This window comes from Melospiza melodia, chromosome 30, assembly GCF_035770615.1.
Source record: "Melospiza melodia melodia isolate bMelMel2 chromosome 30, bMelMel2.pri, whole genome shotgun sequence".
Classification (NCBI taxonomy): domain Eukaryota; kingdom Metazoa; phylum Chordata; class Aves; order Passeriformes; family Passerellidae; genus Melospiza; species Melospiza melodia.
Genome location: NC_086223.1, coordinates 3,818,601 through 3,832,809, shown reverse-complemented (window position 1 = coordinate 3,832,809; position 14,209 = coordinate 3,818,601). Strand labels below are relative to the sequence as shown.

The following is a 14,209-nucleotide window of genomic DNA, read 5'->3' as shown; positions in this document are numbered from 1 at the left end:
CAAGTTATGATCTCAGCATTCCAAATGCACCCGGCATTGGTTTATGCCCAGGAAATCCTTGAATCTCTCATTCCAGCCCACAGAGAAATGACCCTTCATGTAGGAAAGCAAAGAGAATTAGCAGGGAAATGAAAAGGCAGCAGTACAGGAAACCAGGATTGAATGCCTACCATTAACTGGGATTGGTGCACGTTTGACATGAGCTGGTCAGAAAATTGTGGCTTCTACAAAGGTGCCTGTGTGCCTGAGGCAGGGCAGGACTGCTATAAAAGGCAGCCCAAGTCTCTGCTCACTCATCCACTTCTCTCACCTCCTCCTCTTCAGGAATCAGGTGAGTGGGAAGCCTCTTCTCCTCTGCATCCTCCTGCTGCAGCTTCAAGAGCATGTCTTGCCTGAGACCTGTGGGGTTCAGCTGACAGGGGCTGCTGCAAGACTGGAAGCTGCTTTTGCTGGGAAAAGGCAGGGGAGAGAAGGTCTTGTGCAGACAGAGAGAGGCTGGGACTTGGCTGAGGTGACTCCTGGGCTTTGACCTGCACCCTGCAATGGAGGCCAGGGGGTGTCTTGGCTGCAGGGTGTTTGGGTGCAGTGCGACTTCTCTTGTGTCCTCACTTTGTGCTTCTCCCTGCCCTCTGTGCCAGGTACTCCTGTGACCGTGAGCCATGTCCTGCTGCAAGCCCTGTGACCCTTGCTGCCAGCCCTGTGGCCCCTGCCCGCTGGCCAGCAGCTGCAATGAGTGCTGTGTCAGGCAGTGCCAGAGCTCCCATGTTGTCATTGAGCCACCTGCTGTGCTGGTGACCCTGCCTGGGCCCATCCTCAGCTCCTCCCCACAGAACACCGCCGTGGGATCCTCCACCTCTGCTGCTGTTGGCAACATTCTCAGCTGTGGTGGAGTGCCCATCAGCTCTGGGGGCTTTGACATCTCCTGCATCACCAACTGCTATGGTGGCAGCAGATGCCGTCCCTGCTAAATCTGCTGGCAATGTCTGCTGGCAAGAATACGGAAGGCTTCAAAGCATGACTTTGGGCAGCAAAATACCACTTCAGAAAATTGTATTTAGAGCTTTGGATCATCCCTTCCTTGTTCTATTCTCCTCTTCATTTCTCTCCCCCCCTTGCCCAGGCAGCCTAATGTGGACCTGCCATCCTTCCTACCTCTGCAGAGCAGTGCAAAGAACACCACATGGGAGTTCTATCTTAGTGGCTACTCTTGGTGCTCACTGTGAGCCATTTCCTTTTCTTCTGTAAACTTATTAAAACTGTCTTGCATTCAAGCCTTTGTGTCTGAGTCGTCTGTTGTTCTGGGGCAACTCCTCCAGTATGCCCAATAAGAAAGGGGGAGAATGCAGTGTTTGGGGCTCTTCAGAGAGGAATTTTTTTTTGTGCCCTTTTCTCTTGGGGCTGATGGAGAACATCCCTGGCTACTCAGCATCCAAAGGTCATCATGGTGACGTTGGCCCCAAAGGAGTGGGAATGGAAAACAACACCACCAAGGGACAGCCCACAGCTCATCTCTTCCCATCCTTCCTTCTTTGCCTCGCCTACGGCCTGTGGCCAGCATTCCTGGGGACAAGGAGATGAGATCCAAGCCTCACACAGTCCCTCAGCACTCCGCAGGGCCCAGCTGCCGCCCAGACACGCTGGGCTGAGGGGACGGCATATCCGGGCACAGCCAGCAGGGGCACTGCTGGCTCCTGGCCATGCAGGGCGTGTGCAATGATTCCCCCATGGCAGCAGAGGGCGCTGTGGCTCGAGCTCGGTGGTCATGCGGTAATGGCGTCTTGACCGAGATGGGAAGGGATGGAAGAAAGGCTTTGCTTTACAATCCTAAGGAGCAGCTGATCCAAATGCCCCAGCTGGACTCACGGGAGCTGCAACCTAGAATGGCTGGAATGAGTAAAAAACCCGGGTTGGTGGATTAGACATATTGTAAGCTCTGCAGCTGTAGCATGATCTGTGTGATATCTCAACAGGCAGGGGTCTATGGTGCAGCAAAACCCAGATTAGAGCCAAAGAGGCAGCAGGGGCCCAGCAGAGGTAGCTCGGCTCCTAGCAGTGCTAGGAAAGGCAGGGTGGCATTCTGAACACCTGAACATATGGTGAAAACTGCCTGTTTTAGAGCGGTGGAGTGTTAACAAGTTCCGAGTGCAACAGCTGCTCTTACAGCAGAGCACAACTCACAGTAGAAAAAAGGCAGCAGGAGACTGAACTCCGTAGTAGTGACAAATTCTCCCCAGAGCGCAGCAGTCTCTGTCTGCTCCAAAAGCAGAGAGAGAAAGAGTGCCAGAGTCTGCAGCCAACCCCATTATCCCAGACCAAATATATTGGCATCTCTGGCCTCCAAGAGAAACCCTCAGAGAAGAGAAGTGCAGCCAGATGCTCTTCTCTCCCGAGCTTGGCCAATTCATATGTCATCGTTAAGCACCCAGTCATTAATGTTTCCTAGCAAATTAGGGGACAAAATTCCTTGAGGAAGAAGAATCAAACAAAAAGATTATAACCATCAATGGCCACTAAAGGGGAGGGAACAGCACTCAGCTATGCTATGTAGGTAGATCCAACTGTCCTATATCTCACAGCAGACCAAAACCTCATTTTGAGTACATTTGGCCCAAGAACCATTTCCTGGGGGGTCTCAGCCCTACTCAGTCAGCATTGACCTGGACAGGAGGAGCCTGTTTCCCACTCTGGTAACCAGCAATGTTCCACCAGAAGAGGATCCACTGAATGGTAACAAACTGTGTAAGTGGGCAGAGTGCCTTGATGTTTCTCCCTCCATAAAAAATGAAATGGAGAGAGCAGGAGGTTACAGCTGATTTCAGCGCTAGTTCTCTGACAGCTTGAAGCCATGACGACTTAGCTGTAAATTGCATAGAAGGTGACATTGTGATGGCAAAGGGAATATGTTTTTCTCTGAGATCATGAACACTGCAGGGAAGAGTCCTACTGCTCCGACCTGCACATGACCTCAGGAGGGCCATCCAAGCACAGAATGCTACCTGTGTGCTCAAACACACCAGCATGGAATAATGCAAAGATGTCTAGGGTCCCAGAGAGTCAGCAAAGAGTCAGGAACGGACAGAAAAGATGTGCAGTTCTGGGAACTGCAGACAAGATACTGGGGACACGTGTGCCAGAAAATTACTCAGGTATCCTTGACAAGGATCAGGCCCCAGACAACTACTGGTATTTCCAGAGGACCCACAGAGAGGGCACCGAAATATCATGAGCTAAAGGAGGCCAATACAATTTTTCTCTGAGCAATGTTAGAGTAGCAACAGGGTCCAACTCTCCCAGCAGATGCCAGCCTGTGTGCAACAGTGAGTGACCATCATGTAGAGATGGGAAAAGCAGTAGGAAATTATGTGTCATGATGCCTCACATGGCAGTCCTTGGGCATGTGGGCAAGAAGCACGAGACTGATGCCCATTTCCTGACATCTTGGAAAAAAGCAAACCCACAGGAATGACACAGGTAAACATATTTTTCCACAGCGGATGCTGCCAAGTGGTAGTGTGAGCATTCCAAATACACCCAGCATTGGTTTTTGCCCAGGAAATCCTTGAATCTCTCATCCCAGCATTTAGAGCAATGACCATTCATGTAGGAAAGCTCAGAGAATTACCCGGGAAATGAAAAGGCAGCAGTGCAGGAAATCAGGACTGAATCCCTAACATTAACTGGGATTGTTCACATTTGACATGTACTGGTCAGAAAATTGTGGCTTCCACTAAGGTGCCTCTGGGCCTGAGGCAGGTCAGGACTGCTATAAAAGGCAGCCCAAATCTCTGCTCTCTCATCCACTTCTCTCATCTCCTCCTCCTCAGGAATCGGTGAGTGGGAAACCTGTCCTCCTCCTCCTCCTGCTGCTTCACGAGCAGCTCTTGCTTGGCTGGAGGTCTCAGCTGAGAGGAGCTGTCACAGTGCAGGCCTGGGAGTTGCTTGTGCTGGGAGAGGACAGGGGAGAGAAGGTCTTGTGCAGACAGAGAGAGGCTGGGAGTTGGCTGAGGTGGCTCCTGGGCTTTCAGCTGGGCACTGCAATGGGACCAGGAGGTGCCTTGGCTGCAGGGTGTTTGGATGCAGTGCTACTTCTCACGTGTCCTCACTTTGTGCTTCTCCCTGCCCTCTGTGCCAGGTGCACCTGTGACTCCAAACCATGTCCTGCTGCAAGCCCTGTGACCCTTGCTGCCAGCCCTGTGGCCCCTGCCCGCTGGCCAGCAGCTGCAATGAGTGCTGTGTCAGGCAGTGCCAGAGCTCCCACGTTGTCATTGAGCCACCTGCTGTGCTGGTGACCCTGCCTGGGCCCATCCTCAGCTCCTCCCCACAGAACACCGCCGTGGGATCCTCTGCCTCTGCTGCTGTTGGCAACATCCTGAGCTGTGGCGGAGTGCCCATCAGCTCTGGGGGCTTTGACATCTCCTGCATCACCAACTGCTATGGTGGCAGCAGATGCCGTCCCTGCTAAACCTGCTGGCAATGTCTCCCGGCAAGAACGCGCAAGGCTTCAAAGCATGGTTTTGGGCAGGAAGTAGAGCTTCGGAAAATTGTATTTAGAGCTTTAGGCCATCCTTTCTTTGCTCTATTCTCCTCTCTTTTTCTGTTCCCCTCTCCCCAATGAAGTCTAGTGTGGACCTGCCACGATTCCTTCATATGCAGAGCAGTGCAAAGAACACCACATGGCAGCTCCATCTTAGTGGCTGTTCCTGGTGCTCTCTGACAGCCATCTCCTTTTCTTCTTTCAACTTAATAAAACTGTATTGCATTCAAGCCTTTGTGTCTGAGTTGTGTGTTGTTCTGGGGAAACTCCTCCGGTTAGCTCAGGAAAAATATGCAGAAAGCAATGTTTGGGGCTTGCTGTAATGGGTTTTATATTGTGCCCCTTTCTCTTGGAGCTGATAAAGAGCATCCCTGGCTATTAGGCAACCAAATGGCCATCACGGACACTTTGGCTCCAGAACAGTGGAGATGGCAAAAACCAACATCTTTCGACAGTCCATAACTCATCTCTTCCTCTCCTTCCTTCCTTTCCTGGCCTGCAGTCTTTGGCCAGCACACCTGGGAACAAGGAGATGAGATCCAAACCTCACATGGCACCTCAGCACTCGGCAGGGCCCAGCCCCAGCTGCTGCCCAGACATGCAGGGCTGAGGGGACCGCACCTCCGGGCACAGCCAGCAGGGGCGCTGCTGGCTCCTGGTGGGGCAGGGCACGTGCGATGATTCCCCCATGGCAGCAGAGGGCGCTGTGGTGCATGTTCGGGGGCCATGTGGTAATGGCGGCTTGACCAAGATGGAAAGGGATGGAAGAAAGGCTTTGGTTTGGGAAGCCCGAGTGGCAGCAGATCCCAGTGTCCCAGAAGAACTCTGAGGAGCAGAAAGCTGGAATGGCAGGAAAGAGCAATAATTCCAGGGGCGTGGATGAGATATATCTGTATCTCTGCAGCAGCAGCTGGAACTGCACGACGTCTCAGCAGGCAGGGGCTGTAGGACTGCCGTGCAGCAAAATCCAGAGCAGTGATGAATTAGAAGCAGGGGCCCAGCAGTGGCAGCTCAGCTCCTAAAAGTGCAAGGAAAGGTAGGGTGCTGATTCCAAGCACGTGAACATATGGTGAAAAGCACCTCTTTTACCGAGGTATTGTTTTTACAAGGTCCCAGTGCAACGCCTACTCCTACTAGCAGAGGTCCACTCACAGTAGAAGAAAGGCAGTAAACGACAGTACCTGGCAGTGGTGACAAAGTCTCCTCACAGCTCTGCAGGCTTTCTCCTCTTTGAAAGCTGAGGGAGAAAGAGTGCCAGAAGCTGCACCCAAGCCCATTTTCACCACTCCAAATATCTTAGTACCTCTGGCCTCCAGGAGAAACCCTCAGATAAGAGAAGTGCAGCCCGCCTCCACTGAGCTTGGGCACTTCTCTCTTTCTTAAGTACCCAGTCGTTAATGTTTCCAGGCAAGTTATAGGAGATAATTCCTGGAGGAAGATGAATCAAAATGAAAGATTCTAACCCTCAACAGCTTCTAAAGGGAAGGAAGCAGCACTCAGCGGTGCTATATAGGTAGTTCCAACAGTCCTATATCTCACAGCAGAGCAACACCTGAAAAAGGGTTCCTCTGGTCCAAGAACAATTTCCTGGGGGTCTCAGCCTTGCTAACTCAGCACCAGGCTGTTGAGATGTAGAAATGCATCTGGCATTGGCCTGGACAGGAAGACCCTGTGTCCCACCCTGGCCACCTGCAGCATTCCACCACAAGCGGATCCACTGAATGATAACAACCTGCAGAAGTGGGCAGACTGCCTTGGTGTTTCTCCCTCTCCATAAAACAAGAAATGGAGAGTGCAGGAGACAGAAGCTCATTTCAGTGCTAGTTCTCTGCCAGCTGGGAGCTATGACCATTCTGCTATAGATTCCATACAAAGTGCCATTCCTGATGGCAAAGGAACTATGTTTGTCTCTCAGATCATGAACGCTTCAGGGAAGAATCCTACTGATCTCACCTGCACATGCCCTCAGGAGGGTCACCCAAGCACAAAAGGAGGCATGTGTGCTGAAACAGACCAGCAAGGAATAATGCAAAGATCTGTATGGTCCCAGAGAGTCAGAAAAGACTCAGGAACAGACAGAAAAAATGTGAAATTCTGGGAACTCAGCTGAGGAGACACTAGAGGCAAGTGCGGCCAAAACATGTGTGGTCTCCTTAACAAGGATCAGCCTCCAGACAACTCCTGATATTCCAAGAGAAACCACAGTGAATGCACAGAAAGACCACGAACCAAATGAGGCCAACACAATTTTTGTCTGAGCAATGTTAGAGTAGCAACATGTCCAACCCTCGCAGCAGATGCAGACCTCGGTGCAACAGTGAGTGACCATCATGGAGAGATGGGAAAAGCAACAGAAAATGATGTGTCATGAGCCCTCACATGTCAGTCCTTGGGCATGTTGGCAAGAGGCACGAGACTGACGCCCATTTCCTGACAACTTGGAAAAAACCAAACCCACAGGAATGACACTGGAGAGCATATATTTCCACAGAGGATGCTGTCAAGTGATGGTGTGAACATTCCAAGTTCACCCAGCATTGGTTTTGCCCAGGAAACTCTTGAATCTCTCATCCCAGCTCTTAGAGAAATTACTTTTCATGTAGGAAAGCACAGAGAATTAGCCAGGAAATGAAAAGGCAGAAGTGCAGGAAATCAGGACAGCATCCCTACCATTAACTGGGATGGTGCACATTTGACATGAGGTGGTCAGAAAATTGTGGCTTCCACTAAGGTGCCTCTGGGCCTGAGGCAGTGCAGGACTGCTATAAAAGGCAGCCCAAGTCTCTGCTCTCGCATCCACTTCTCTCACCTCCGCCTCCTCTTCAGGAATCAGGTGAGTGGGAAGCCTCTTTTCCCCCTTTTCCTCCTGCTACTTGCAGGCGGGAGGTCTCAGCTGAGAAGTGCTGTTGTAGTGCAGGGCTGGGAGCTGCTTGTGCTGGGACAGGGAAGGGGAGAGAAGGTCTTGGGAAGACCCTCAGAAGCTGGGAGTTGGCTGAGGTGGCTCCTGGGCTTTGAGCTGGGCACTGCAATGGGGGCCAGGAGGTGCCTTGGCCGCAGGGTGTTTGGGTACAGTGCTGCTTCTCACGTGTCCTCACTTTGTGCTTCTCCCTGCCCTCTGTCAGGTGCACCTGTGAGCCCAAGCCATGTCCTGTTGCAAGCCCTGTGACCCTTGCTGCCAGCCCTGTGGCCCCTGCCCGCTGGCCAGCAGCTGCAATGAGTGCTGTGTCAGGCAGTGCCAGAGCTCCCACGTTGTCATTGAGCCACCTGCTGTGCTGGTGACCCTGCCTGGGCCCATCCTCAGCTCCTCCCCACAGAACACCGCCGTGGGATCCTCCACCTCTGCTGCTGTTGGCAACATCCTCAGCTGTGGCGGAGTGCCCATCAGCTCTGGGGGCTTTGACATCTCCTGCATCACCAACTGCTATGGTGGCAGCAGATGCCGTCCCTGCTAAACCTGCTGGCAATGTCTTCCGGCAACAATGCCCAAGACTTCAAAGCATGGGCAGGAAGTAGAGCTTCAGAAAATTGTATTTAGAGCTTTGGATCTTCCCTTCCTTGTTGAATTCTCCTCTCCATTTCTGTCCGTCTCTCCTCAAGGCAGTCTAGTCTGGACCTGCCATCCATCCTTCGTCTGCAGGGCAGTGCAAAGAACACCACATGGGAGCTCCATCTTAGTGGCTGCTCCTGGTGCTCTCTGTGAACCATCTCCTTTTCTTCTTTCAACTTATTAAAATTGTCTTGCATTCAAGCCTTTGTGTCTGAGTCGTCTGTTGTTCTGGAACAACTCCTCCAGTTTGCTCAGGAAAAAGATGCAGGATGCAATGTTTGGGGCTCGCTGCATAGGCTTTTATTTTGTGCCCTTTTCCCGTAAGGCTGATGAAGAACATCTCGGACTCAGCAGCCAAATGGCCATCAGTGAGACTTTGGCTCCAATGGAGGGGATATGGGGAAAATCAAGAATTGGGGACAGCCCACAACTCATCTCTTCCTAATCTTCCTTCCATGCCTGGCCTAGGGCCTGTGGCCAGCACTCTGGGGAACAACACGATGAGATCCAAACCTCACGTAGTCCCTCAGCACTCGGCAGGGCCCAGCTGCTGCCCAGACACGCAGGGCTGAGGGGACTGCACCTCCGGGCACAGCCAGCAGGGGCACTGCTGGCTCCTGGCCACGCAGGGCGCGTGCGATGATTCCCCCATGGCAGCAGAGGGCACTGTGGTGCGAGCTCAGGCGTCATGCGGTAATGGCGGCTTGGCCACGACGGGAAGCCATGGAAGAAATGCTGGGATTTACAAATCCCGAGGAGCAGGCGATCCAGTGCCCCAGCTGGACTCTCGGGATCTGCAAGCCAGAATGGCAGGAACAAGTAAAAATCCCTGGTTGGGGGATGGAACTTGTTTAAGCTCTGCAGCTGTAGCATGATCTGTGGGATATCTCAACAGGCAGGGGGCTACTGTGCAGCAAAACCCAGAGTAGCGACAAAGAATCAGCAGGGGGATAGCAGTGGAAGCCTGGCTCCAAGCAGTGTAAGGAAAGGAGGGGCGGAGATTCTGAGCACCAGAACATGTGGTGAAAAGAACCTTTTAGAGTGATGGAGAGTGTTAACGAGGTCCCAGGGCAATGGCTGCTTTTACGAGCAGAGCTCCACTCGCAGTAGATAAAGGTAACAGGACACGGAAACCCGCAGTGGTGACAAATTCTCCCCACAGCGCTGAGGTTCCTTTCCCTGCTAAAAGTGGAGAGAGAAAGAGAGCCAGGAACTGCGCCCAAACCCATTTTCCCACTCCAAATATCTCAACATATCTGGTCACCAGGAGAAACCCACAGACAAGAGATGTGCAGCCAGATGTCCTCCTCCCATGAGCTTGGCCACTTCTTTGTCATTCTCAAGTACCTAGATCTTACTCTTTCCTAGCAAATCATGGTGCAAAATTCGTGGAGGAAAAAGCCTCAAACAAAAAGATTCTAATCCTCAACAGCCTCTAAAGGGAAGAGAGCAGAACTCACCTATCCTATGTGGGTAGATCCAACTGTCCTATATCTCCTAGCAGAGTAACACCTGAATAGGGGTTCCTTTGGTCCAAGAACAATTCCCTGGGGGGTCTCAGCCATGCTCAGTCAGCACCAGGATGCTGAGATGTAGAAATGCATGTGACATTGGCCTGGACAGAAAGAGCGTTTGTCGCATCCTGGCCACCAGCAGCATTCCACCAGAAGGGGACCCACTGAATGATAACAAACTGCAGAAGTGGGCAGACTGCCTTGGTGTTTCTCCCTTTCCATAAAAAAAGAAATGGAGAGTGCAGGAGACAGAAGCTCATTTCAGTGCTAGTTCTCTGGCAGCTGGGAGCCATGGCCATTTACCTGTAGATTCCATAAAAAGTGCCAGTCCTGATGGCAAAGGAAACATTTCTATGTGAGATAATGCACACTCCAGGAAAGAGTCCTGCTGCTCTGATCTGCACATGCCCTCAAGAGGGTCACCCAAGCAAAGAATGATCCATGTGTGCTCAAACACACCTCAAACACACCAGCATGGAATAATGCAAAGATCTCTAGGGTTTCAGAGAGTCAGCAAAGACTCAGGAACAGACAGAAAAGATGCGCAGTTCTGGGAACTGAGCAGATGAGATACTGGGGACGTGTGGCAGAAAATTACTCAGGTGTCCATGACAAGGATCAGGCCCCAGACAACTCACAATATTTCCAGAGGACCCACAGAGATTGCACAGAAAGACCATGAGTCAAGTGAGGCAACAAAATTTTTCTCTGAGCATTATTTGTGTAGCAACTGGGGACCAACCCTCGCAGCACATGCAGACCTCGGTGCAGCAGTGAGTGACCATCATGGAGAGATGGGAAAAGCAACTGAAAATTATGTGTCATGAGCCCTCACATGTCAGTCCTTGGGCATGGTGGCAAGAGGCACGAGACTGACGCCCATTTCCTGACAACTTGAAAAAACCAAACCCACAGGAATGACACAGGTGAACATATTTGTCCACAGAGGATGCTGTCAAGTGATGGTGTGAGCATTCCAAATACAGCCAGCATTGGTTTTGCCAAAGAAACTCTTGAATCTCTCATCCCAGCATTTAGAGAAATGACCCTTCATGTAGGAAGCTCAGAGAATTACCCGGGAAATGAAAAGGCGGCAGAAGTGCAGGAAATCAGGACAGCATCCCTACCATTAGCTGAGATGGTGCACATTTGACATGAGCTGGTCAGAAAATTATGACTTCCACTAAGGTGCCTCAGGGCCCGAGGCAGGGCAGGTCTGCTATAAAAGGCAGCCCAAGTCTCTGCTTTCACATCCACTTCTCTCACCTCCTCCTCCTCCTCTTCAGGAATCAGGTGAGTGGGAAACCTCCTCTCTGCCTGCTGCTGCTTCAAGAGCAGCTCTTGCCTGGCTGGAGGTCTCGGCTGAGAGGGAGTGGCTTTTGCTAAGAGAGGGCAGTGGAAAGAATGTCTTGTGCAGACAGAGAGAGGCTGGGACTTGGCTGAGGTGACTCCTGAGCTTTGAGCTGGGCACTGCAGTGTAGGCCAGGAGGTGCCTTGGCTTCAGGGTGTTTGGGTGCAGTGCTGCTCCTCACGTGTCCTCATTTTGTGCTTCTCCCTGCCCTCTGTGCCAGGTGCGCCTGTGAGCCCGAGCCATGTCCTGCTGCAAGCCCTGTGACCCTTGCTGCCAGCCCTGTGGCCCCTGCCCGCTGGCCAGCAGCTGCAATGAGTGCTGTGTCAGGCAGTGCCAGAGCTCCCACGTGGTCATTGAGCCGCCTGCTGTGCTGGTGACCCTGCCTGGGCCCATCCTCAGCTCCTCCCCACAGAACACCGCCGTGGGATCCTCCACCTCTGCTGCTGTTGGCAACATCCTCAGTTGTGGCGGAGTGCCCATCAGCTCTGGGAGCTTTGACATCTCCTGCATCACCAACTGCTATGGTGGCAACAGATGCCGTCCCTGCTAAATCTGCCAGCAACCTCCTCGGGAAAGAATCTTCCAAATCTCCAAACCTGGCTCTGGTCAGGGCCTAGAGCTTTGGGATATTTTCTTTACAGCTTCGTGGCATTGTGGCATTGTTCCCTTCTTTTACCCTTCTCTTTCTTTCCTTTGCTCCCCATATCTTCCCAAATCAGCATAGAGATGTGTTGTCCTCCCTCCCTCATTAGGACAGGGTGGTGGACACCCTGCAGAAACTCCTCTGCTCCTTAGTGGCTGCTGCTGTTGCTCTCTGGGCGCCACTCCCTTTTCTTCTTTCAACTCAATAAAGTTGTTTTGCATCCAAGCCTTGTCCTCCAAGTTTTCTTTCTTTCCACTGAAAATCTTCCAGTCTGCTCAGGATAACAGGAGGAGAAGCAGAGGGTGGGAGTGAGTTACTACAGTTAATTTTACTTTTCGCCCTTTTGTCTTGGAGTTGAGAAAAACGTGCCTGGGTACTGCACAGTCAATGGCCATCAGGAACAGCAAGGCTCCAAAGGGTACCAGGAGTGGGTTCGTATGTGAATTGATAAGTCCAAGTCACCAAACCACAGCTGAAATGCAAAGAGTAGATTTATTTCATTACCTCATTAACTCACAGGTTCCAAGGCACTGCCAGGCTGCAGAGACACATAAGAGAGGAACAGTGGCACCATTAGGGTCAGTCCAATCCTGGTGGGTCACTGCCTGTCCCAGTATGTCAAGGGGCCTCTTGCACATGTAGTTTATCACAATGCTGTGCTTTTGTGTCATTTGAGTTTTTGGATCTCTCATTCTCCCAGCAGGAGGCTCAAGACTAAGACTGTCTGTGACAGATGCCTCTCAAGGTCCTGATAGCTTTTATATTATCTCTCAAAAGAGACACAGGATAATCAGCAGTAAATATAAAATGTGAAGTTTCCCACATGCATGTTCTCAGCCTCCCCACCTACAAGGTCACTTTTGTGCAAATCTATCACCCTGCTCTCCAAGACTTTCAGTTTCAACTTTTTCCTCCCAACAGCTGGGAAACAGCAATGTGTGGAAACAGCCCATAACATCATCCCTACTTTCTCCTCCCCTCCATTAGCCAGTCTAGGGTCCACGGCCTGCACACAGCAGCACAGGCAGACGAGGATCACATCTCAATCTTATAGGGGCCCTCAGTTCATGCAGTGCCCATCTCTGTCCTAAGATGCAGTGCTGAGATATTTCAGAAGTTAGAATTGGAATCAGCCATACTCAGGATAGGCTGTGGTAAATGACTTTAGGCTGAGTTTGTGCAGAAGACTTAGGGCTTCACTGTTAATTCACATTTCTGCCATGTATTCTGTAATGTAATCTGTCCATCAATGCCTTCCCAATGGAAGCCTTTGACCAAACCCGTGCCCAAAGGGGACTGCAAGACAGATAAAGGAAAATGGAACCTGGTGAAGACAGGGCCTGCCAAGGACAGCCCACAGATCACTGTCATCAAAGGGTTTAGGTTTGACAATCTTGTCCCACCCACTGCCATGGCCAGGGACACGTTCCACCAGACCAGGGTGCTCAAACCCTGCTGCCACCAAAAACCGGGAAATAAACTCTCTAATCAATTTCAGAAAGCTACGTCAGAAAGCTGATCTTTCTTTATTAGAGAGCTGGATGCATGGGGATGTCTCCTCAAAGCATGCCCACTAACCTAACAGAGCAGGTTGTATTTCAAAAACTAATACATATTCATCCTTTTTTTTTTTTAATACAGGCACATAGGTTAAATATTTCCATCAACTTGTTTGGATGTGGTCTCAGATCTTCTGATGAATCTTTTCTTTTTGAGAGTATCCCAAATATATGGTCAGGCCATAAAGTAATACTCCATCATTCTTGTCTACTGTCATCACTCTGACACACAAACCTTGTACTCAAAACTAAGATATTGGCCAATCCATATTAATCACTGATACAAGTAAATGAGGAAGCATTAGGCCACATAAGTCTCTGGTATTTGTACTAAGCACTGCCTGCTACAAAACTAAGCATTAACCCAGAATATAGGGATCATACACTAGGTGTTAAGGTCAAAAGAATTTTCCAACATCTTCTCCCACTGCTGCAAAAACTTCTTGAAGAAATAAAACTTGTTTAATAGCAAATCCCCAGCTTCTCTACCTTTTTCACTGAGCAGACTGGAAGTGTTGTCACAGAACACAGGACAACTTGGAAGTCCAGGTTTGGATGTGGAACATTGATGAATCTAAGGAAGAAGAGGAGGTGGCTCACAGAAGGAACCAGGAACAGCCACTAAGATGCAGTGGAGCTCCTGCAGGGTGTCCATCTGATTCATGCTGAGGGAGAGAGGGCACCACATCCCCACTACACTGGCCTGTGGACACATAGAGAGCAGGAGGTAAGAAGGAGCAGAGTAGAAGATGGAAAGAACATCAAAAGCTCTGTCATGACCCCTCATGTTGCAGTTATTAGGCATGTGAGCAAGAAGCACAACAGTGATGCCCATTTCCTGAAAACTTTGCCATAAAGAATCCAATCAGAAATGACCCAAGTGAACATCACCTGACCACAAGGGATGCCACCAGCCCTTGATCAGAGTGTTCTGCCATTTTCTGCCCCGGAAATCACTGACCATCTCAACATAGCAATTACAGAAGGAGACCTTCATATAGGAAGCCATATGGCAGAAGCCAGGAAATGAAAAGGCAGCAGTGCAGGAAACAAGTACACAG

General features: G+C 50.8%; 4 pseudogenes; all 4 read left to right on the top strand.

The window, feature by feature from the left end:
- Positions 1 to 195: 195 nt before the first annotated feature.
- Positions 196 to 968, top strand: LOC134430900 (feather keratin Cos2-2-like; annotated as a pseudogene).
- A 729-nt stretch (positions 969 to 1,697) lies between these two features.
- LOC134430818 (feather keratin Cos2-2-like) lies at positions 1,698 to 4,462 on the top strand (annotated as a pseudogene).
- A 749-nt stretch (positions 4,463 to 5,211) lies between these two features.
- On the top strand, positions 5,212 to 7,986 carry LOC134430817 (feather keratin Cos2-2-like; annotated as a pseudogene).
- A 2,763-nt stretch (positions 7,987 to 10,749) lies between these two features.
- Positions 10,750 to 11,814, top strand: LOC134430926 (feather keratin Cos1-1/Cos1-3/Cos2-1-like; annotated as a pseudogene).
- The last annotated feature ends 2,395 nt before the right edge of the window (positions 11,815 to 14,209 follow it).